The sequence below is a fragment of the Anas acuta genome, chromosome 24 (genome assembly GCF_963932015.1).
Source record: "Anas acuta chromosome 24, bAnaAcu1.1, whole genome shotgun sequence".
In the NCBI taxonomy this organism is placed as follows: Eukaryota; Metazoa; Chordata; class Aves; order Anseriformes; family Anatidae; genus Anas; species Anas acuta.
Window position 1 is genome coordinate 862,838 of NC_089002.1, and position 21,572 is coordinate 884,409.

A 21,572-nucleotide genomic window follows, 5' to 3' on the forward strand; every position below is an offset into this window, starting at 1 on the left:
AGTGTGCATCCGCCGCTTGCCCCTCTCCCACCAGGCTAATGCAGGCAAAATGAAAGCATGTTTTGTTGTGTGTTTTTGGCATCTCCCCAGTAGCGCCACCAACCCGTCTGTACCCCCTCCCCACTGCCTTCCCCGACCCACTGTGACTCCTTTTTTATAATCAGCACAACCCATGTGCTCACAGCAGCAAAAAAAGGTACAAAATACCCCCCGCAACCCAAACTACCCACAGTCTGCCCTCCTGAAGGCAACTGCTCCCAAGCTTCCTCTGTAGTGGGTGGGTTGTTTTCTATTTTATTTTCTCTTTTTTTGCTATTTTATTTTTTCTCCTGCACTGGGTCTCTCTCACATTGGGTGTTCGAGTCCCTGTTCAAGCACCCATTGCCTTCCATCATGCCAAACCTGGGCAGAAGGGTGCCCTGTGTGGATGTGGGTCGGTGGGTTAGGGAGCTGGCGATGGAGAGCATGAGGTGGGAGGATCGGCGGGGGAGGGGGTGAGGAGGAAGAATTATATCCACATCCCCAGGCCTTTTGTTTAACCTGCATCAACATGAAGGAAGGTCTTAGCTTTTTTTTTTTTTTTTTCATCCTTGTGCCCCTTGGGGCATTTTGAAATCAAACAGGGCAATTTTTCAGGGTGGGCAGTGTCGGCAGCAATTTTTCGGAGTGGTGTGCGAGTGGGTGTGTGGCGCCAAGTGCAGGAATTCCTGCCAGTTTGCCTTTGTGCCAGCCTGGGCATTGGTGTCTCGTTCGGATGGAGCCTGGCATCCAGGCACCGCCCATTTCTTGGCGTTGAGTGAGAGGAGAAGTAAAGGGGAGAGAGCAAGCCAGAGAAGAGGAAAAAAAAAAAAAAAAAAAAAAAGAAAAAGCTATCTCTCTCAAACTGGCCTTTCTCGGAAAAGGATCCTTCCCCGATGATTGTCCGGATAAGCGGAGCTAAATCCAGCAGCCACTCCACAACAAAACCACTCTCTTCCACGGTGCGTCTCTCTTGCTGCCTTGGTATGAAATCGAACCTCACTTTTGATTTGTTTTTGGTTTGCTTTGCTTTTGTTTTTTTTTTGGTTAGTTGGTTGGTTGGTTGGTTGGGGTTCTTTTGCCTTTGATTTGAAATAATACTACATTCCTCCAGTCACTCAGTTGCTTTGTTGTTGCTGTTAACCTACCTTCTCCCCAAAACCCCTTTACTTTGAGACCCCAGCCTTTGGTGCTAAAACAACTGACTATTACATTGATCTAGAGAGAAGGATGTATAGCAGACATGCATCCACCTATGGGCAGTGCTTGGAGCAGGACTCGACGTGTTTTTTCCTGCCACCCTAACCCTACTGCCTGGGACACTGGCATCCCCAAGAGCCACTCAGAGCTGGGTGTTGTCACGCGAATGCTTTGTGCTTCCAAACCACTGGGGGGGGGGGGGGTGGAAATATGTTGAATCATGTCAGATTTGCAATTCAACATGGCAGCCATAGCAAATGTGGTAGGAGCCTGTGCACTGAGCCCCAGCCCCAGCAGGCTTGGGTGTTTTGTGCTGGCCACACCAGGCAGGCAATTGGCACAGGAAGAAAGAGCCAGGTGGGTGCCCAGGCTGGGGCGGAAGAGATGATTTTTTTATTTTTTTCATGTGAGTGGTGAATTCAACCAGGAGTGATCTGGGAATGAGGGAACCCCTGCAATCTGGTTTTGTCAGTGCTAACCCTTTAGCAGCCAGCTTGTTGCTTTTCTACTGGCACAGTGCACTGGTCTGGGTGCACGGCCAGGGCAAACCCAGGAGTGGGGTGTGAGGCTCCACTGGCTCCAGCGGGCAAAGATGGATGAAGAAGTGCTCCAGTGTTCTCTGCAGGGAGGCTGTTTGTCATGCCGTGATGGTGGCCTTCAGGCTTTGGAGACGGCTTCAGCTGGGCACCCTTGGGAAGGAGCTGCTTGGCAAAGGCATGGGGTGGTTGGAGAGGGCAATTTGCTTGGCCACATCCACCCTCATGGGGCTTTGTACCTCTCCTTGGTTGCCCAGAAAGGTTCTGCACTGCTGCAGCAAAGCTCTCCAGGTCTGCCTGAGCTTGGAGGCTTGTGCATAGTGACTGTGAATCTGCCCTCTTTCTGTCAAACTTAATTTAGGCCCATTTGGGATGCAACAAAAGCAGCTTGTTTGCAGGTCAGGGTTCCCCTGCCTCCTCCCCAGCTGCTACACACTACACAGGTGCTTGGGAGCCATGGAAACCATCCCTCCTCTTTCACCAAATTTTTCCTCCTCCTTCCTTGCTCCTGGTTTCCTCCTTCTCCTCCCTTGTCAAAACAAAACAAAACAAAACAAAACAAAACAAAACAAAAAAAAAAAAAAAAAAACCTCTCTTTCAGCAAGTGACATGCAGCTCTACAGCAAAGCCTTTGCCTCCATGAACTGCTGTTCCAGCCATGCTCCAGGGGACATCCCCAAGATTGTCTCAGTTACCACTCACCTCCTAGAGATGCTTTTCTGGGTGTTGGATGTCTTGTGGGCCTAGCAGCAATCTTTGTGGCCCTGTGCACTGGGGTTTGGATGCTGGGATGCTTGGTTTCAGTTCTGAAACTTCCCATTCAGTTGTCATTTGGCACAGCCATAGTGTGTCTCTAAGGCAAAGCATGCAATAGGCCAGAGCAGATGTAGGAAGATGCTGACAGGAGTTTTGAAAGCAGCTACTAAACACCTCTTGGGGTGAGTGCAGCCCCACAATGCCTCTAAGAGTTGCAGACCAGTGTTGTGGGTCTTGCCTGCAGATCTCATTTGTGAGGCCGCTTCTTATGTGTCCGTGGCTCTCATGATGCACAGCAGTTGGTTTGGGAGTTGAAACGTCCACATTAGCAGAAGCTCAGGGCAGTCAGTCATTCTTGGGATCTGGCCCCAAAATGTTTCAGGATGCCAACTGCAGTGGAGCTCACTTACACAACAGTTTACATCCAGACCTTTAATGCTAATGAGACAGGAACTCTTTTTTGCTCATCCGTACAGCTTTCTCCTTGCATGTTATTTACATAAATAGGGGCTGGGGTAGAAGCAGACCTTTCTTTCCTTCTCTTCTCTTTGTCCACAATCTCTGTAGCTTCAGTGGGAGATGCTGGCAGAGGGCTGCTACCAAAAAAAAAAAAAAAAAAGTAAGATAGAAAGAAAATTGCCAAAGCCGATGATGTGCCTCCTGTGACTGCAGTGGGCAGCCTTAGAGCAGACAAAGTCTGAACTAAGGAAGGACACTTCTCACGTGTCCTAAACAAAACATCTGGCACCTCTGTAAGAGCCATCCAGCCAAGGGAGGCAGCTGTTTTCCTCTACATGGCTTGCAGAAAAATAGGGCTCAGGCTTCCAGAACATGGCTCAGCAAAAAGGACAAATACTTGAAACTGGGAGGTGGATCTTTCTGCCACTATTGCCTTTGAATCTGGAGCTTGCTCTCTAGCTCTTCTGCCTTGAGCTCTGTGCCATCTCAGGGGGAAGACCAGGAGCTTTTCCGCAAAGCTCAAGCCTCTCTTGGCTACTGTAACACCCCCCCTCCTCCCCCCCAGCAACCAGCAGAGCTGCTCTGGATTTACATTGACATTCCTGAGAGCAGGATCAGGTCTCCAGGTTTGTTGAGTGTGGCTCTGGGAAATTTTCTTTCCTTAAAAGGGCTAGGTTTGGCCAAAGCAGAGTTTGGACTGTGTTTTCCTTTTCTTCTTCTTCTTCTCCTCCTCCTTTTTTATTTTTTTCATTATTTTTCTTAACTTGCAGCAAAACTTGCACAGGTGAAAATTGCCTGATTTGCAGTTGCAGACAGTGCTGTGCTGTTTGTGCACAGGCCGGCCCTCTGGGGACCATCATCCCCCAGGTTGCACCATCCACACAACCCGCTTCATCCCTCCAGTGACGACTTCTGATGGAGAAAAAGGGTGTAAAAGGCAGGGAGACTGAATTAGATCTTTGTGGATTTCATCCTCAGCCTTTCCACTAATTGCCAACTTGTTCCAATGGGTCTATAGGGCACAAGCCTAATGGGATCCCAGTAGAAACACATCCAAGGGAAAGATACTTCATGCACCATGGGGGAACACGGACTACCCAGAGGTACTCGATGCTGATTCACCCCAGTACCACCCCACATCTGGTCCTTTGAAGAATCAATGTCATTTATTTTCCTTGCTGCAGTTTTTACTCTCTGTCACCTTTTTCATTCCCTATTTTCCCTCCACTTTTTCTGCAGTTCTGGGTTGTTACTGTGGTGTTGCTCATGGATTCTGTTTCTCTTTGATGTTACTTGGCTGCTGTGAAAGGTGAGGTTTGGGAGGACAAAGAGAGACAAATGGTTTGTTTTTGTAGGGCTGCTTACGAGTTGTGTTGTCTGGGTCTGCAGTTGGAAAGCTGGTGAGATAGGCAGGGTTTGGCACCATAAGATCACTCATGAGTTATTGCCGGCTGCAGAACATGTAAGAGAACAGGCAGTCCAGCAAAGTCCAGCATGCTGCATAAAGTGAGGTCTATGGAGACTAAGAGGTAAGTATTACATTATTGTGATGATAACAATGAAAAGTCACCCTGTATGTAACACCCCATGGTTTGGTGAGGTCTGTACCAGGCAGCAGGGTGGCAGCTTCACGAGCATCTTCCCCAGTCACACCCAACCATGCTATTGTGTACTGTGGCTGCTGCCAGCACATCAGTGTCACTATGCTGCTGGGCTGAGGGACAGAGGAATAGCTCAAAAGAGCTGTCCATGCCCTGCAGGGCAACCCCTGCCCATGAGAGTTAGGGCAGAAGGTTTCTCCCCATCTGCAAGCACCCGTTGTGCTTCCTCCTTCCTCCTCCTCCTGGCTGAAGAGGTTTGTGCAGCAGCTGTGGCCACATTCAACTTGGTTGACTGCTCAGCCAGCATTTCTAGGTTATAATTTAAACTTGCAGGATGGCCTGTGCTGATGTTTTTGTGCCAGGTATGGTGATCTGAAGCAGCTCTGCATGGGCAGGGAGATTCTGGGATCTACACCAAGAATGCATGGAGCGGTTCTTCTTTCCTTCAGTCTTGGCTTGCTCAGCACTGTGCACCAGCTCTGCCGAGAAGAGGTCACAGGAAAACTCTGTCATACCTGTGAACAAAGCCAGGATGGCTTGGGAGCTGGCTGATTTGCTTGAACTGAGTTTGACAACACAAGTCTGAGGGCTAAGAATGGAGCCACCCACAGCATGCAAGGATAGAGAGTCCCCAAAAGCCCCACTTGGAGCAACAGCTTGGGTTGTAGCATTTTTCAAGCAGGCTACACTCATGCACACCACCAAAAGTGAAGGCAGGCGCTGATAACAACATGATAAACAGCTTGAATATCTGTGCCTCTGCTCCCAGGGTTCCTGTTTGTGGGAGAAGGATTGAGTTGAGGCTTCTGAGACCTGACTGACCCACAGGGAGGACACCTGAGACCATCCCTGCAGCCCTGCTGCCTTGGGAGCATGACAGTGTGGTTGAAGAGAGCTGGGATGGATGCAGAGGGACCAGGATAAAGGGGTCAAGGATGTTTTTACTCCTTTCTTCAAGGTGGTGTTGCTAAGTTAAGCAGGCTATGAAACCTGACCACTCAAGATCAGGGCTGGACATCAGGAAGAAGTTCTTCACCGAGAGGGTGGTCGCACACTGGAACAGGCTCCCCAGTGAAGCAGTCACTGCACCAAGCCTGTCTGAATTTAAGAAGTGTTTGGACTGTGCACTTAGTCACATGGTCTAAACTTTTGGGTAGACCTGTGCGGTGCCAGGAGTTGGACTTGATGATCCTTATGGGTCCCTTCCAACTTGGGATATTCTATGATTCTATGATTCTAAGAAGCTTCAATCCCACAGAAATAAGATTGCAGTTAAATTCTTGTCACCCAGTTCAGTCTGACAAGTCATCAGGCAGCCTGCTAGGGGATTACTTCTGATGTTTTAAGTCTACTAAAACACCTTTATTCCCTGGCTTCACTGGATATGTGCCATTCACACACTGGACATCACCCCAGAACTGTCTGCATCTCAGTGGAGGACATGGTGGCATATGTTGTACTGATCCCCAACACAATCTTTGTTGCACAGCTTTCTCTTGTTTGACCTGAATTCTTCCCTGCTCTTCAAAGAGGCAGTGGAGGAAGAGTCCTGCAATGAGCTCCCCAGGTAGAGAAACATAAGGCTGGCTATGCTGGAGCTGACAGCCAGGATCGGCCCCTGGCCTGGGCCTGGATCCAGCCACAGGAGCACTGTGGGAGTTCCTATCTGGATGTCAGCTTTGCAGTCTGGGCCTGTGAAATTATCTTAGATGTGGTTCCTAGAGCAGAGGAAAAGGGCTAATGAACAGAGATATGTTAAAGAAGCAGGCAAAAGCTTTCTGTCCTTCATGGCTGAAGAAGAAATCCTGCAGCTGGTCAATCTGGATACAATTAGAGTTCATTTCTCCCTGTGTAATCAACCCATCTGTCTATCCCTGCGCATCAGCAGTGCACACCCCACTGCAGGCAGATTCTTCCCAGGCACTGTTGTTATCTGCATTTGCTGTGGATGCTCCAGGCAGCCCAAGGACAAGGCTCGCTCAACAACTTCACCTGTTCCCTCTGCCCCTCCAGGCTCAGCAGGAGCTCTGGGAATGCTGTGGACAACAAACCAACTGTGATCACTGCAAATGGGAGGATCAAGCACCGGCAAAGGCTCTCCAAGAGGATGGTGGGTGGGTGTCTTCTACAAAGTGCTTTACATTTTCTGGAGTGATCTTTGTAATGTACTGATAGCTTCAGTTTTCCAGACACTGCCTACTCCTCTGAGCTCAACCTTACTGTAAGCAAGTAATGGTAGATTATGTTCAGGTGCCACACTGAGCTTGTGAAGTTGTGTTCATCACACGGGATCCTGAGTACTGGTTCAGGTGTCTGTGGTTCTGGTGTCCTGTATACTCAAACTGTATGAACTTGCATTTACATTAGCTCTTGCTTGTGTCACATTTTGTCATCAGAGTGTCTTGAGGGATCAATCCACTGTACTAAGTGCTGTCTACACAGAAAATAAAGATGGTCCCAACCTGAAGCAGCTTACACAATCAGCTCAGATCTCTCCTGTGTATTAAGTGATACAGGCACCTAAACTTCTGCCACTTGCAGAGAGACAAAACATCTTTACCAGCCAGAAACAATTTGAAGTATGCATCACAGGATTAAACATTTATTTTGCTTTCAAGGGGCACTTGTTGCTTAACTTCTAAATCCAACTTATTGTCATCCTCTATTATATTGTTCAGGATTGCGATTTGGGTCCTAAATCTTCTGATTTTTATTTGTTTTCCAATGCACTGATTTACCAATAAGGAATAATGGAAAAGCAAAAGAAAACAGCAGCACTTGTTTGCATAGGCTCTACATTGTTCTGTGTTGTGCTGCTACTCAAACAGAAGCAATAAATCCTACTCCCTGGATAAAGAGGGGGCTTGGGGTGGTGGCTGAGTAAAAACAAGGCCAGGGAAGATAAACAAACAGAAAAATACTGCTTCTAGGAAATAGCAATTGAGGATGGCCAATCAACTGATGGGTCAAAGCCAACACAACACCATCAATTAGAAAAGGCATACTGATAGTATTTCTCCAAGGCATTTTTGCCTCAATAAAGAGGAAAGAGATGGATTTGTGTTACAGTATCTGTGGTCAAATTTGACTGCAATTAGGAATCTGTATAGTTTCTGTGTTGGAAAAGGGGGGTTTTGTAAAGAACTCTGTAGAAAATGTACACGGTTCCAGAAGGGCTCTGCCAAATGGGTGCTGAAGATCTGTATGTTGGTGTCATTGTCAGAATTGCTGGAGGTGGGAACATTTGCTAATACTGCTTATTTTAGAGGGCCAGCTCTCAGCAACAGTTCATTCCTGAAAATGCAGCTCTGAAAACTCAGCCCTCAAGTCTGTGTGTGACACTGTCTTGTGTTCTCTTTGCTAGATGGGGAGGAACACAGCTAAATCTACAGAGTTTCAGAGCATGCAGAATGATGTGGAAAGAACTTAATCTCAGATTGCAAATCTCAGATTAATTGCAAATCAAACTTGACCTCTGTTCCTTGAGCAATCAAAACTGTCACAATTTCTTTTCCATCCAGCCCACACAGGATGACCTGGAGGAAGTCTCACTCATAATGGGTAACTTTTGGCATCCTGATGAATTGCAGAGTCTAAATGGATTGCTGTGTTCATATCTAAGGAAGGCAAACAACCTCCATCAGCACCAGTGGTTACATCTTCGTTAGGACCTTTCAGAACTAGATTACATCCTCTGTTGTGGGATTCAGCAAAATGGTCTTTGGATGAGCTCAGGACTGGCCAACATACCAAATAGTTTGGTTTGTGGGATTACTTGCAGCAGTTTGGCATGAGTCCCAGTGATGTGGAAAACAAACTCACCTCCCACCTTAGCAGGCAGAGGGTTCCCTACCACCATCTGCCTTCTGGAAGAAAGGAGAAAACACCTTGGCTGTGTGCAGTCCTCCAGAGCAAGGTGGATATGGGGCACAAACAGAGTGCTGGGCACGTACCAGAAAGACTGGCAATGTTGTTGAAAACGCTATCTTTGACTTCTCTGCTTCCTTGGTCTAGAGCCCCAGAGCTGTGTTGGTAAAAAGAAAATCAACTGCATCTTCAGTTTTCATGGGAGTAAAAGGCAGGAATGATCTAGCATGGACTCTGGCCATTCAACACTTCAGATGTGTTGTGAGTAATGTGATGTGTGTATGAGTAATGCAGATAAGTTCAGTGCTTTTCTTTGTCTGATTGGCAAGGTGTACTGGCTGATAATAACTAGGAGCCCATACATGTTAAAGCCGGTAGTGGAATTAGACCTTCATGAGATCTACTGCCTCAAGCAGTTCCATTGTTTGAAACACATTCAGTTGATTAGTACATTAACTGATTAAACTTCTCACCATCCCAGGTAGGGACTACCTATCTCCCAAAGGAGGAAACAAAGGCAAAGTTTTTACACTAAGACTAGATGTAGTTCATCAATGCAGCTGTGTCAAGTCTGTTTTTGTTTTGTTTCATTTTGTTTTGCTTTCTTCCCAAATGATTCTGTTGTTGCTGCTGCTTCTTTATGTATGTAGTCCCTTCAGACAAAAGAAAATGCTCAAGCCTGGTGGGGAAAGGTGCTACTGGACACACCTGTAGTGTCCACCACCCACGTTTATGCACATAAGGCAGTTTGGTTCACCTACATTCTAGCACCAACTAAGGAAAAAAGCTAACACTGTTTCTCTCCATTCACAAGGAAAGTTCTTCTCATCATCAAATAATTAAAATCACTTTTCATCTTACTCACATTTTCATCCACCCTAAACTTCATGAACCTGAAGCCAAATGGCCAGTGGGGGGAGAAGAGAGCACGTGAAATATGATTTCTGGGGCTATATTTGTACAGGCACATAGGGATGTCAATAAACCAGAACAATGAGACCTGAAGAGACTCCAGTAAATAGCCAGAGGGAAAGCTAAGATGCTGATCAAGTCCAAAGACTCAAACACTAACATAGAATCATAGAAATCATAGAATCATTGAGGCTGGAAAAGACCTTCAAGATTATCTGGTACAACTATCACCCTACTACCAATGTCACCCACTAAACCATGCACCAGGTCCAACATTTCCTTGAACACCCCCACGGACAGTGATTCCTCCACCTCCCTGAGCAACCCATTCCAATGCCTGACTACCCCTTCTGAGAAGAAATGTCTCCTAAATTCCAACCTGAACCTCCCCTGGTGCAACCTGAGACCATTCCTTCTAGTCTTATCGCTAGCTACATCTGAGGTCAACCCCCAGCTCCCCACAACTTCCTTTCAGGTAGTTACAGAGAGCAATAAGGCCTCCCATAATGACAAGCAGGTGATTTCCACGTCTTTACAACATGGTAGTGAAAAAAAGGAAAAAGGAAAAACAAAACAAAACAACAACAAAACAAAGCTAAAGCACAAAGATAAAGTTCTTTGGATGGCAGTATCACAGATCCTTTCTCAAAAGCCCCAGTTGCAAACAGAAATTGGCAGTCTTTTTCTCCCTACCCAGGTCTGATCCAAAGATAGACAGCATTCTTTGCTCTATCTACCATCCAATGACCCCTCCTGGGCAGCAAGTAAACATGCACTGAAGAATGAGCACCAACTCCTGCATTCAGTGATCATTTTCCTGAGGAATAGAGTCTCCTGGGTCCTGAGTATGGTCCCATATGACTTACCAGTGATGTGTTCCTGGTTTTTGACCAGTTTTTGCCCAGGTAGTAAACCTTTAATAACACTGAAAGATTGAACAGCAATGTCAAACATTTTAATAGCATTCACTGCCCCCCTCTCCTAATTGAAAACAACTTCCCAGCTCTCTCAGTAGCTCACGTCCACAAAACCTATGCATTCATGACCTCCTTCCCTTGCTTACATGGTCAGATTGCCCTCCTCTCTCCCCATGCTAATAAGCCTCCAAAGACCAAGTAAGCACACCCTCTTGTTTACTCTTAATTTCTTATTCCCATCTCTCACTCCTTGTACACCCATTTGACTAAGTTATATTGAATAAGCAACAAATGCTGAAGAATTATGCATAGTTTTTTGGAGGCTATATGTGTCTTCAATAATCCAAGCCCCAGAGCATGTCTATAATCCATTCTCTCCAGCTCTGTACCACCAGGAGAGTGCTGCATAGCAGATCTAGCCTTGTTATTGGGAAAGGAGCACATCACATTATTTACACTATTTACTGTCCAGGGAAATTCAGGAGCTTGACATTACTGAGTTGGTTTCCGTTCTCCTGCCCTGTTCCCTTTGGAAGCTTATCAGAGAACAAACCCCTCAGTACTGGCTATGGTGGGACTGGAGCCTGCTGGAAAGGAGATGCCCACAAGGCCTAGGAACATTGCATAAATCCTTTCAGGACAGGCAATTTGACCTCAAGTGGTTTGGGTGAGCTCGAAGTCCCAACCCACGTCTCTTCCCGCCACGTCGATCTGGCTACAGGGCTGGACAGGGCCGCTCAGTTTGCAGCAGGAGGCAGGCAGGACGCAACCAGGCATCCCTGCCAAGTGTTGCAGTTCCTGTTAAATCCACTCCCTCCCTTTTCCCTCCCTCTACCCTCCCCATCCTTCCCGGCCTGCATCTCCCCTCCCTTCCCTTCTCCCTCCCATTCCCAGCAAACAAAATGGCTGCTGCAGGGCCATTTTGTTTTCTGCCTGAAAGAGGGAAGCAAGAACGCTGGGACTTGGCTTTTTTTTTTTGGAGACTGCAGCCATGTTAGAACCCAACTCTCCCTTCTCGACGTGGCACCGGCTGTAGCGGGGAAAAAAAAGGACCTTCTGGAATGAGACCAAAGTCAGAGACAGAGAGTGGGTAGTTTTGGCATATGTTGAGCACTGAAAATGCCTGGAATTGCCAAACTGAGCTTTTGTATTAGCAGAGTAAGGCTACTCGGTGCATGCAGAATCGTGGGGCTGCACGGTATAGCTGGATGGAAAGGTTTGTTCACTATATTCAATAAAACAGCCCTCCTTTCTTGTGTATTTATAAAGTACCAGTGAGCACTGTTGTCTAATTTGTTTTTGGACGGGCAGATGGTTTTACACATCGGCTTGGTATGATTAGAGCCAGTCATTGCCGGACAGTAGCATTTTAACCTGTTGTGTGTCCTCTTGTTTTTGGTGAATACAGGTTTTGACCTATCCACTGATCTGGCAGTGCCTGAATTTAGCTAATGGGATCTGGAGGATTTTTTTAGGTATTTTTGTTTTGTTTACTGCCTTAAAAGCTTTCATCTTGGGAATAAAAATATTAATTTAAATATTAAAATAAATAGATGTTCCTGGCTTTGTAAGCAATTGCTTTTCTTGCCTGGATGGTGCAGTGCTGATAACAAGCTGTTTACTGCACCACTGTCTGCACGCATTAAGGTGTGGTACACATCAGATATACTATGAACAGTAATGTGCCTTGAAATTTTAAGGGAACTTGGTGGCATTACCATACGATGTTGCACAGACACATGGCAAAAATACCTGAACATGTGCCAAAGAAAAGTTTTTTTTGTTTGTTTTTTTACTTTAAGTGATTCTGCATTACCCTTAGTAGCTAGGATATCTTCTCAGTAGTCATGACTCTTTGTTCCCGGACACTTGGAGGAACAGCTTTCTGTCTGGTGGCATAGGGGGATTGGGCTTTGATAACGTGTCAGTGGGGTGATAGTCTCACTTTTCCTGGAGGGACTGCTGAGGCATCTGCAGAAATGCAGAGAGAAGCTGGGAAGGAGAACAGAAAGTTGGGAATTGCTGTTCTTAGACAGAAAAGGTATTTGTCTCCATATCTGCTTGGCTTTTTTACAAAAGGACAGTGCAGGCAGTTGCACTGGAAACAGTGGTCTCAGAGCTGGTGCTGCAGGTGTGGACACTGGTCAGGTGGTTTGTGTAGCAAATGAAATATTTTGGTCAAAATATATGTTACAGGTGGACATTACCTGTGTACCTTTTGTGAGCAGTTTTTGAAGTGAAAATCATGAAGGAAAGCAGTATGGATGGAAGAGTTTACAGAGTATTACAAGAAAGGATCTTTCTTTAGATTTTGGGGTTTTCCTAAAGACTTGAATATAGAGCAGTTAAAAAATAAACATTTTTTTCTCTTATATCTGTTGATTTTAATTATTTTTAAGAAATCATGAAACATCAATAACATTTGTTTTTAATTTTATGACAAAAATGTGTATTTTTTTTTTCTTTCAGGAAAGTATTAATTATAGGCTAATGGACAATGAAAACATATTTAAGTTTAGAAAAAGTATTACCTTTGTGGCCAACTCTAATAATGGATTTATGAAGGGTTAATAAAACATAAATAGTGTAACAAGCGTGTTACAGATGCATATATTGTAGATAACAATACTGGATTGATTAATGATGATCCAGAAATTTAGAAGCATCTGATAGGCATTGAGACAAGCCCTAGCACGAGTAGGTATTCAATAACTGTTAATTGTTTAATAATTCTTTATAAATAAGTGCTGCAACATTGATATGAAATGCTATCTACACCATTAAAACAGCACGGACAAAAAGCATTATTGAAACATGGGGTTGCTGAAAGAAAGTATTTTAAATATTTTTGCTTCCATTTCCCTTTTCCACTGTGCTTATTTATAGCACCTTTGATTAATTCTTCTGCAGAGTGGTGTTTTACAGTCAACTCCAGGGACAGGTGTATGAGCAGCTGGATTGTCTTGCTTTTCTGATAGGTCCACCTGGTTTGTGTGACATTAAAATAAACTTGTCAGTATGGCTAGTTTGGCAATTGTATTTTTTGCCTTCTGGTGGTACTGAGCGCTTCAAGAGATTTTTCTGGACCATTGCTGCTTTTCCTATTCCTTGCTGCTGGCAGTGTGGGTGTATGCTCCAGGGCAGTGTTTCCATCCAGCCTACAGCAAATAGCAAATCCTTTTACAGCAATACTGTGTCTAAAGGAAGCAAACAAGGCAAAAGAACTGGGGCAGGCACACAGCATTGCTGCATTCCAGCAACATTAGGGAGCTAGTGAAAACTTTTTTTTTGCTTTTTGTCCACTTGCTTTTCATTTTCCCACCCTGGCAAGGTGGCAAGGCAAGGACATGAAGTTACTAGAGGCTTCCCCACTGGCAAAGCTAAGGAAAGAAAATGGCTGACACTCAGCCATTTTGTGTCAGTGCAGGCAGCTGGCTTAATGTAGGTTTTGTGTTCATCAGGGCTGGTTCTGCCCTAGTTCAGCTGTGACTCCAAGAGGCTGAAAAGGGTTTCAGAGATTCAGGGCCATGATTTCCCACTAGGAAGTCCTGCCTGTCCCCGGCACATTTTGGCACCAAAGCGCTAGACTGCATCTATACAAAGGCTGAAAGCAGTGTGTGCTTTTCAAGGAGTGACTTTGTTCTTTCATGGTTTCCTCCTCCTTCCTCCATTTCATTCAGTTCTCCTTAATAAGCCAGATCAGCACCTCAAAGCTTCAGAGCTGTTCCAGCTACTTCCCGAGGCTCTGAGTTGTCTCCTGGGGGTCTGATCAGCTAGTTCATTATGAGACCAGGTGTTTTAGGTCACCTCTCTCTCCCATAAATTAGTAGGAAAGCTGGACAGGAGATGTCTTTTTTTTTTTTTTTTTTTTTTTTTTTCCAGCATAAAGGATCTTGCTGTGAAGAAATATATTAATCCTTTACCTGCCAATCAATTTCCCCTCAATCTTCCAAAAACATCTAGACAGCAAGACCATGCTGTGGCATACTCTGAGCATGGAGATGGCCTTGCAATCTTTCTCAGAAGCTGACTAGCTGACTAGCTTTGTCAAAAAAAAAAAAAAAAAAAAGAAAAAAAAAAGAAAAAAAGGCTAATTTTTAAGAACTCATGTGGATCTGGAAGGGGAAAACAGTGGTACCACTTCCTTAAACTTTTAGCACAGAAAATGGTATTTTTCAAAGTGGCCCAGCTCTTCACAGTGAAGTATCTAAAAATCTTCAGAAACTCTGGGCTTAAATAACTAAGAACTTAGTTAGTGGCTTAGGGTTATGGGCTCCTGACTCTTACAGACCCTTTTGGCTATTTTATGTAGAATTTTACATAGCTGCATCACATTTAGGCTCTTGTACATCTAATGCCTTAGCAGCAGTGTGCTGGAAGGGAAGTCTTCATGTCTGGAAACAAGGGCAGACCTTGGCTTATGGCTGTATGCCATAAGAACTATAGCTCTTATGGCTGTATGCATATATGCATATATTGATATGCCTCTTTGTGAAATCCCGGCAGGTTTCACAAAGCTTGTGAGCATTCATTTCTATTCTACTGAGCTTTTATCCAATATGTATGTGGTATTCTCTCTCCCAGGATGTGTGATTCTCCTGCAAATATTAGAATGGAGCACGACTTTTTCTGTCTCTGTGAAACACTGTTGGTAGAGGTGGATATCAACTGATCCTTTGGCAGTGTGACCAGAGACAAGAGCAGGACTTGACAATGATGGTTCCAGTATCAGCTTTCATATGGACTCACTGTGTGATCTTTGGCAAATTTGGTCACCTCTCTGTTTCTTCTTTCCCCACCTTGACTTCATGATTTAAACCATAAGTAATCCAGGAGAGGGGCTAGCTAGCCTTACAATTTCTATAGCAGCTTGAACAATCAAGTGTGACAGTGATACAAAGACTAGGATAGTCATACTGATCCTTACTGAGGATAGCACTTCTAAATCTTCCTTCCTGTTTGACTGCTTTCTTCATGAGCCCTGGCAAGATCAGGATTGTAGTGTCAGCTGCTCAGTATTCCCAAAACCTGTACTCGTTAAGACAAGTATCATGATTAAATCTCCTGTTTTCAGGATTGCTTGTAAAAGTCAGAAGGGATTTTTTGATTTTTTTTTTTTTCCTCTCAATGTATAATTAGATCTATGTAAACTAGGAGTTACTTAATGTAATTTCCTATCCACAGTTTGATATTGGCCCGAGCTCCTATTCTCTGCAATGGTACCAAAAGTGACCTAAGTGACCTTTTAAATGCATGGCCCATACAACATGTTTATATGTTTAAATAATACAAAACACCAGAATGGGAATCAAGAAATGATTGTTTCTCTAATTCACTTGTTAAGGGCCTCATGGGAGAAGGTGAGCATCCTTTCACCTCTAGTACTGTGTGCAGTTCTAGGCACCACAGTACAAAAAGGACATTAAACTGTTGGAGAATGTCCAGAGGAGCGCAACAAAGATGGTGAAGGGCCTAAAGGGGAACACATATGAGGAGCAGCTGAGATCACTGGGTCTGTTCAACCTGGAAAAGAGGAGACTGAGGTAATACCTCATCACATTCTACAACTTCCTTGTGAGGGGGAGTGGAGAGGCAGGTGACCAATTCTCCATAATCACCAGTGATAGGACCCGCAGGAACAGTGTTAAGCTGAGAGGAAGTTTAGGCTGGACATCAGGAAGAGGTTCTTCACCGAGAGGGTGGTTGCACACTGGAACAGGCTCCTCAGTGAAGCAGTCACTGCACCAAGCCTGTCTGAATTTAAGAAGTGTTTGGGCTGTGCACTTAGTCACGTGGTCTAAACTTTTGAGTAGACCTGTGCAGTGCCAGGAGTTGGACTTGATGATCCTTATGGGTCCCTTCCAACTTAGAATATTCTATGATTCTATGATTCTATGGTTCTTTGCAATAGGCGTCACCTGATGCAATCATCTGGGGCCATTCACCTTCTCAGTACTCAACCACTGCAACAACTTATGGCTTTCTTGCCACCAAAATCCCTCTGGTTGCTGTCTGTGGCACTAGCTTAATCTTTGAGAAGCTGAAACTCTTTAGAATAGAAAATCTCAATTTGGAAGGTACTCACAAGGATCAAGTCCAACTGCTAAACTTCTGACTTTAATCTAAACTAATACCCCTGTTCCTGATTGTAACTGCTATGAAGCTCAGACTGGTGTTCCATGCACTAAAGAGGCTTATTTAACCTTGGTGCATTGCTTTCTATGCCAATAAAACTGGAAGAATATTTCCCATCAGAAGGCTATTTGGGATTCAAAGTACTTCGCACTGTGGATGGGCTGGGTACTTAAATGCTGTCTGAATCAGTCCTGCAACACTGGTTTTCTGACATTATTTATATCTAATCATACTAGGAGAGGCCTGGCAAGGCTGAATTTGTCAAAAGAAGTTAAAGGAATTACCTGGAATGTGTTGACTGCTAGTGAGAATGACTTCTGGACATCTCTGCAAAGGAACAGGGGCACTTTACAAGCATCACTGCAGAAATATCCTTGTACCTACTCATCCTAAACTCTCACCTTAAGAATTCCATCTAAAACAGACCTTTCAGAATCTCACTCATTTGGGCTATTGCCTGTTAGCTGTGAAAGCATGAACACAGCCTTTGTCCTTTTGAAAACCCCTGCCTTAGCCCCAGCATATCCCACAACAGCAGTTAGCAGATATTCAGAGAGGCTGGAGACCCCTCTTGCTTCAAGGTGTCGAGTTCCAATGGGAAGTCCTCCTTTGGGTCTCTGCTGTGCTGCACATGCGACTCCTTTATTGTGCTACTAGTGGCTTCCTTTTTGTTATATCATTCTTTAATATTTTAGGGGAACTCTTTCTCATTTCAAGAGGAACCTAAAATGATTCTTTTAAATGGCCATCTTAATACCTTGCATCTGTGTTTAGGTGTACAAAGAACGAAAAATTCTCAGAAGGTGAGACAAGGGCTTGGGGAGAAGCCAGTCTGTCTCAGATCCATGCTAATATTGCCTGACTGTTATATAGCATTAAAGGGACACCAAGCCTGCATGTTGTACTTGTTTGTTTAGGAAATGAGATCTGCCTTAATGTACTCAATACCATTACATTTGCAGCCTAAAAGCTTCCTTGTACTCATTTATGATCTGTTCAGTTCCCCGGAATGCATAGAAGCTAAATTGATGGATTATTTTATATGGTCTGTCAGGTTTGTTCTAGATATGCTTTGTGTTCAAGAGGTGAGGTCAGCCTGCCTGTATATTATTTGGCATTACTGCAGTTTCAGGAGGCTTTACTAACTGTGTGCATGGCCCTGGGTTCAAAGGGCAGGGCTGCTGCTTCCATAAGGGCTTGGGTGCATAAAATTTGCAGCCAGTGTGATTGCCAAGGATAAACTGTAGTCAAAGTGGACAGAAAGAGGTTTAAAGGAGGAAAGAGTGCTACAGGGCAAGGTTGGGTATGAGACTCAGTTCCCCTAACATCATAAAGTCTGATGAATTTTCATGCATTTCTCTTTACAGGAGCCACAGAGCAGCCAATTCCTGGATAAGGGTCATCTCATTGCCTTAGACCACCATGGTCCCAAGCTGTCCTTGAGGCTGAGGTAGTAGATTGAATAGTTGTGGAGTCCTATCCTCCCTTTGAGCTAACTATACAATCTACTGTCTTTCCTAAGGAGACAGTCAGGTCTTCAGTTCTCATCATCTACTTCAACACCAAGCGTGGAGACGGATGGTCCAAGTAATCCTGTTCTTACAAAAAGCCAGTAATGTGGCTGTGAATCACACAAGACCTCTGTACTGCTTTGTGGAGGTGAGGTAGTAGGTTGTATAGTTTTGTGGGAGGGATTGTATCCCATTTCAGGTGATAACTATACAGTCTATTGCCTTCCTTAAAGAGCAGCAAAACCATTGGAGAATTGCCTCAGCCACAGAGGTCCAGAGACATCATTTCTTTCTGTTGAGGATCCAAACCCATTGCTGACCAACTCAGTGTGTTTTCTCTTACAGCATCCAGGATTGCATTATTCCAGGGACTGCTCCATGCTTAAGTCATATGAACAGGGAGTTATCTATATATTAAAACAAATGAAAAAGTCCCTGTGTTTAATGGGTGCAAGACAAACAAGTAATGAGCTGGTGCCTAAGCTCCTGGTGTTCAGTTCTATCCCTCCCCACCCCCACTCCCTTTTATTTTTCTGGAGATGAGCTGAAGTTGTGAAGGGTTTAAGTGTGTTGTTCTTTTCGGTCTATTCTCAAGTGTGGAGGGAAGTGTATTTGTATTTTTTGGTAGATCTGTACTTTTGATTTAAGTTTGTTGAACCCAGTTCTGAAGTTTGGATTAAAAACTATATCCAAGAGTAAGTTTAGCCTGTGGACTCAAAACCCCATGAGCTGATAGATTTTGGCTGGTTGGCCTCTGCTCAGTAAGTGCATTCAGGTTTTGGACAAGTTCCCAGCTCTACCCTGTTATAAAGTTAGAGGGTATTTCTTTCTAATTTGATAATCTATATTATCTGAACTCACTGATATGCAAACCCTAGCAAAGCAATTAGCGCTCGTGTATTTACATAGAATAAGCCAGCAGTTTATACTAACACCCTGTCCTAAATGTGAGACAGGTGAAGAAGAGACGTGAGGTGAAGGCAGCAAGTCTTAACACTTCTGGGTTCTCCCAGGTAGGAAGTACTGACATCTGATAGTAGACAAATGAGAAGACAGCACACTACAGAGCTCTAGCACTTGACAACAGACAGGGAACAGGTTTTTCCCTTTCCAAGAAGCAATTAGAACTATCCCTCTGCTATATTCCAGAGTAAATAGGATCAAGGTCATGAGTGGGACTGTAATGTGATCAGGGCTACACCAGTTCTTCAAGACTGAGGGATGTGCCAGGAGATTATCACTGGCATCACACTGTCAGGGAAATGTGAGATCTGAGACACCGGGGAGCAAGAGCAAACTGAGGACACTTTCACAAATTAAGTAGGAGAATGAGAGCTGCAAAAAGACATTAGAGCCCTCAAATTTCAGCCTTGAAGTGAGAGACAGGGAGAATGAGACCTGGTTGCCTGGGCTATGGGACTCCCAGAAGTGAAGCAGTTTGTTTAAGGCTCTTCTGCTTCTTGGGATGGGGCGTAGCTGCAGTAAGGCTGAGATGTGATTTCTGCAGGCTGGGAAACAGCTGGTGGGTGGGGATGCTGCAGTGTCTAGCATCAGAGGAATGCAGCCCTCTCTCCATAAATCTGGCTTTTCAGCAGTCCTGGGGACCTGCCACACAAAGCTACAGCTTGCTCCTCTTCTACGCATTATTATCCTCTAGCTGCTTGCTAAGGGGCAGGCCTTTCCTACCCCCAAGATTGCTCAGAAGGTAACAAAGAATAGCGCAGCATATCAACTTAATATTTAAGAGATATCCCCTAGAGAAGAATTAATCCTTTGTGTCCCAGATTGAATCAGTTCAGCCCCATCCATTGCACTGATGTTAATGTCTTAAGCAGCAAAACTGTATGAGGTGGAAGCCAAGAATAAAATATTATTACTAGAGATACTCTCTTGTAAAAACAAACTTGTTTTGACTTAAGAAAAAAAAAATTGTCTTTTTACCATCTTGAAACGAGCACAGCTGATGAACTGGGGCTAGGGCTGGCCAGCGCTCCTGATTGTGTGTTCCCAAGTTCTCCATGTGCCCAAACCCCTGAGCAGGAAGGGGAAACCACAGCCAGGACATTATAAGGGTGTGGGGCATATGGGATTGGCCATGCAGCTGAAACCATAGGTCTTTCTATCAGTGCACTCTAGCAGAATCCCACTGCAAAGCTCTGGGGCTGTAGCTGGGCTCCTCTCTGCTTTGTACAGCCACTGTTATAAGCACATTTGTAAATCTGATACAGATTTCCAGATATACCAATTATCCATAAACTGAGGTCCCCACCACAGTGGCAGGGCAGTGGCCATTTCATAGCTGGTGTCATGGCCCATACTGTAAATTCCTGAGGACAGCACATATGCTGCCCCCCCACCCTTCTAATTCACCATCTTCAGAGGAGCTTCAGGAGCTGAATCCAGATGACCTTCTCTCCCCCAGCCTGCAGTGAGTACATCCACCTCCCCACTGGAACACAGGTCCTGGGGCTTCAGGGAAATCTGCAGGTGGGGTTCATGCAGCACCCAGGTCTTATAAACACCACAAATCCCCTGATTTCAACCCAGCTGGCCAAAACTGATGGTTAAATGCCTTAAAGCATGTCAGAGCCTGTGTGATGGAAAATTGTGGTGCTGTGTTGCCATGGTGATGGGCCCCCACGGCACAGGAATTTGTTTCCTGCCTCCTTATAGCCTGCTGCCATGTAGCCCATGGTCAGACAAACATCAAAAACATCAACCCAGTGTCATGGGGCATCCTTTAGAGGTGTTGTGAATGAATGATGGCAAGTTATCCATAAGCAGGGCCTGACCACCCTCAGGAGGCTCCACTATGACCTGGTAGCTGCTATTTTCCTTCAGTTGTCAAGGCAAATGCCATCTGCCACCCTAAAATACCTCCATTGTCCCCAAGGACTTTGGTCACATGGGGAGGCCAGACAGCAAGAACATGAAGCACAGTCCTTTTCTAGCATGGTCCTCTTCACCATTGAAAGGATACCCGTATACAAACCTGCCACTTCTGCCACACACAACTGTGGGACTGCCAAGCACCAGCAGCATCTTTGACAGGTGATTGGTTCCTTCCCTGCCTACCCTGGAATCTCCCACCAATTCACCTAGATGCTAGAGCATCCTTCATATCAACCCCAGAAATGGGGTGGAAATGCAGCAAGTCTCCCTTGAATGTTTTGCATCTTTTTCTGGCATACCCCACCATAACCACGACCCACCTTTACCATACAGTCACCTTCTTTCCTTCCCTACATCCTCCTAGTTTGGGATTAAACCAAACCACTCCAAATCCCCTTGCTGGCAGGTCTCAGTTAGGGAACATGGGGAAGAAGAAAGGGAATTTTCCATCTGTTTTTGAATTTTCTGTTAGAAAGAACTCTATAAATAGGTCCTTGCACAACTGCATGATTACAGAAGTCAAAACCTTAATGAAAACAAAACTATAGAGATCAGCAGCCTCAAAACCATGATAAAATACTTAAATTGTAGAATTATTTGTATAGACACATGCCAGCATCCCTGTTAGGTCCAGTTCCATAATGGATCCCAAGGCAGGAGACTGTGGGGTACCCAGCTTTGCAAAAAAAAAAAAAAATGACAGGTGTTGACCAAATGTCTTGATTTTGCTGGAAAGGGAAATGCTTTTCTGCTCTTTTAATTGTTAGT

At 44.8% G+C, this 21,572-nt stretch overlaps 1 long non-coding RNA gene across 1 annotated transcript; it reads left to right on the forward strand.

Moving 5' to 3' along the window:
• The first annotated feature begins 14 nt into the window (after positions 1 to 14).
• On the forward strand, positions 15 to 19,797 carry LOC137844057 (uncharacterized). Its single transcript, XR_011089783.1, has 2 exons — positions 15 to 8,698; positions 17,769 to 19,797. It is a non-coding gene; the product is annotated as an uncharacterized lncRNA (long non-coding RNA).
• Positions 19,798 to 21,572: the final 1,775 nt, after the last annotated feature.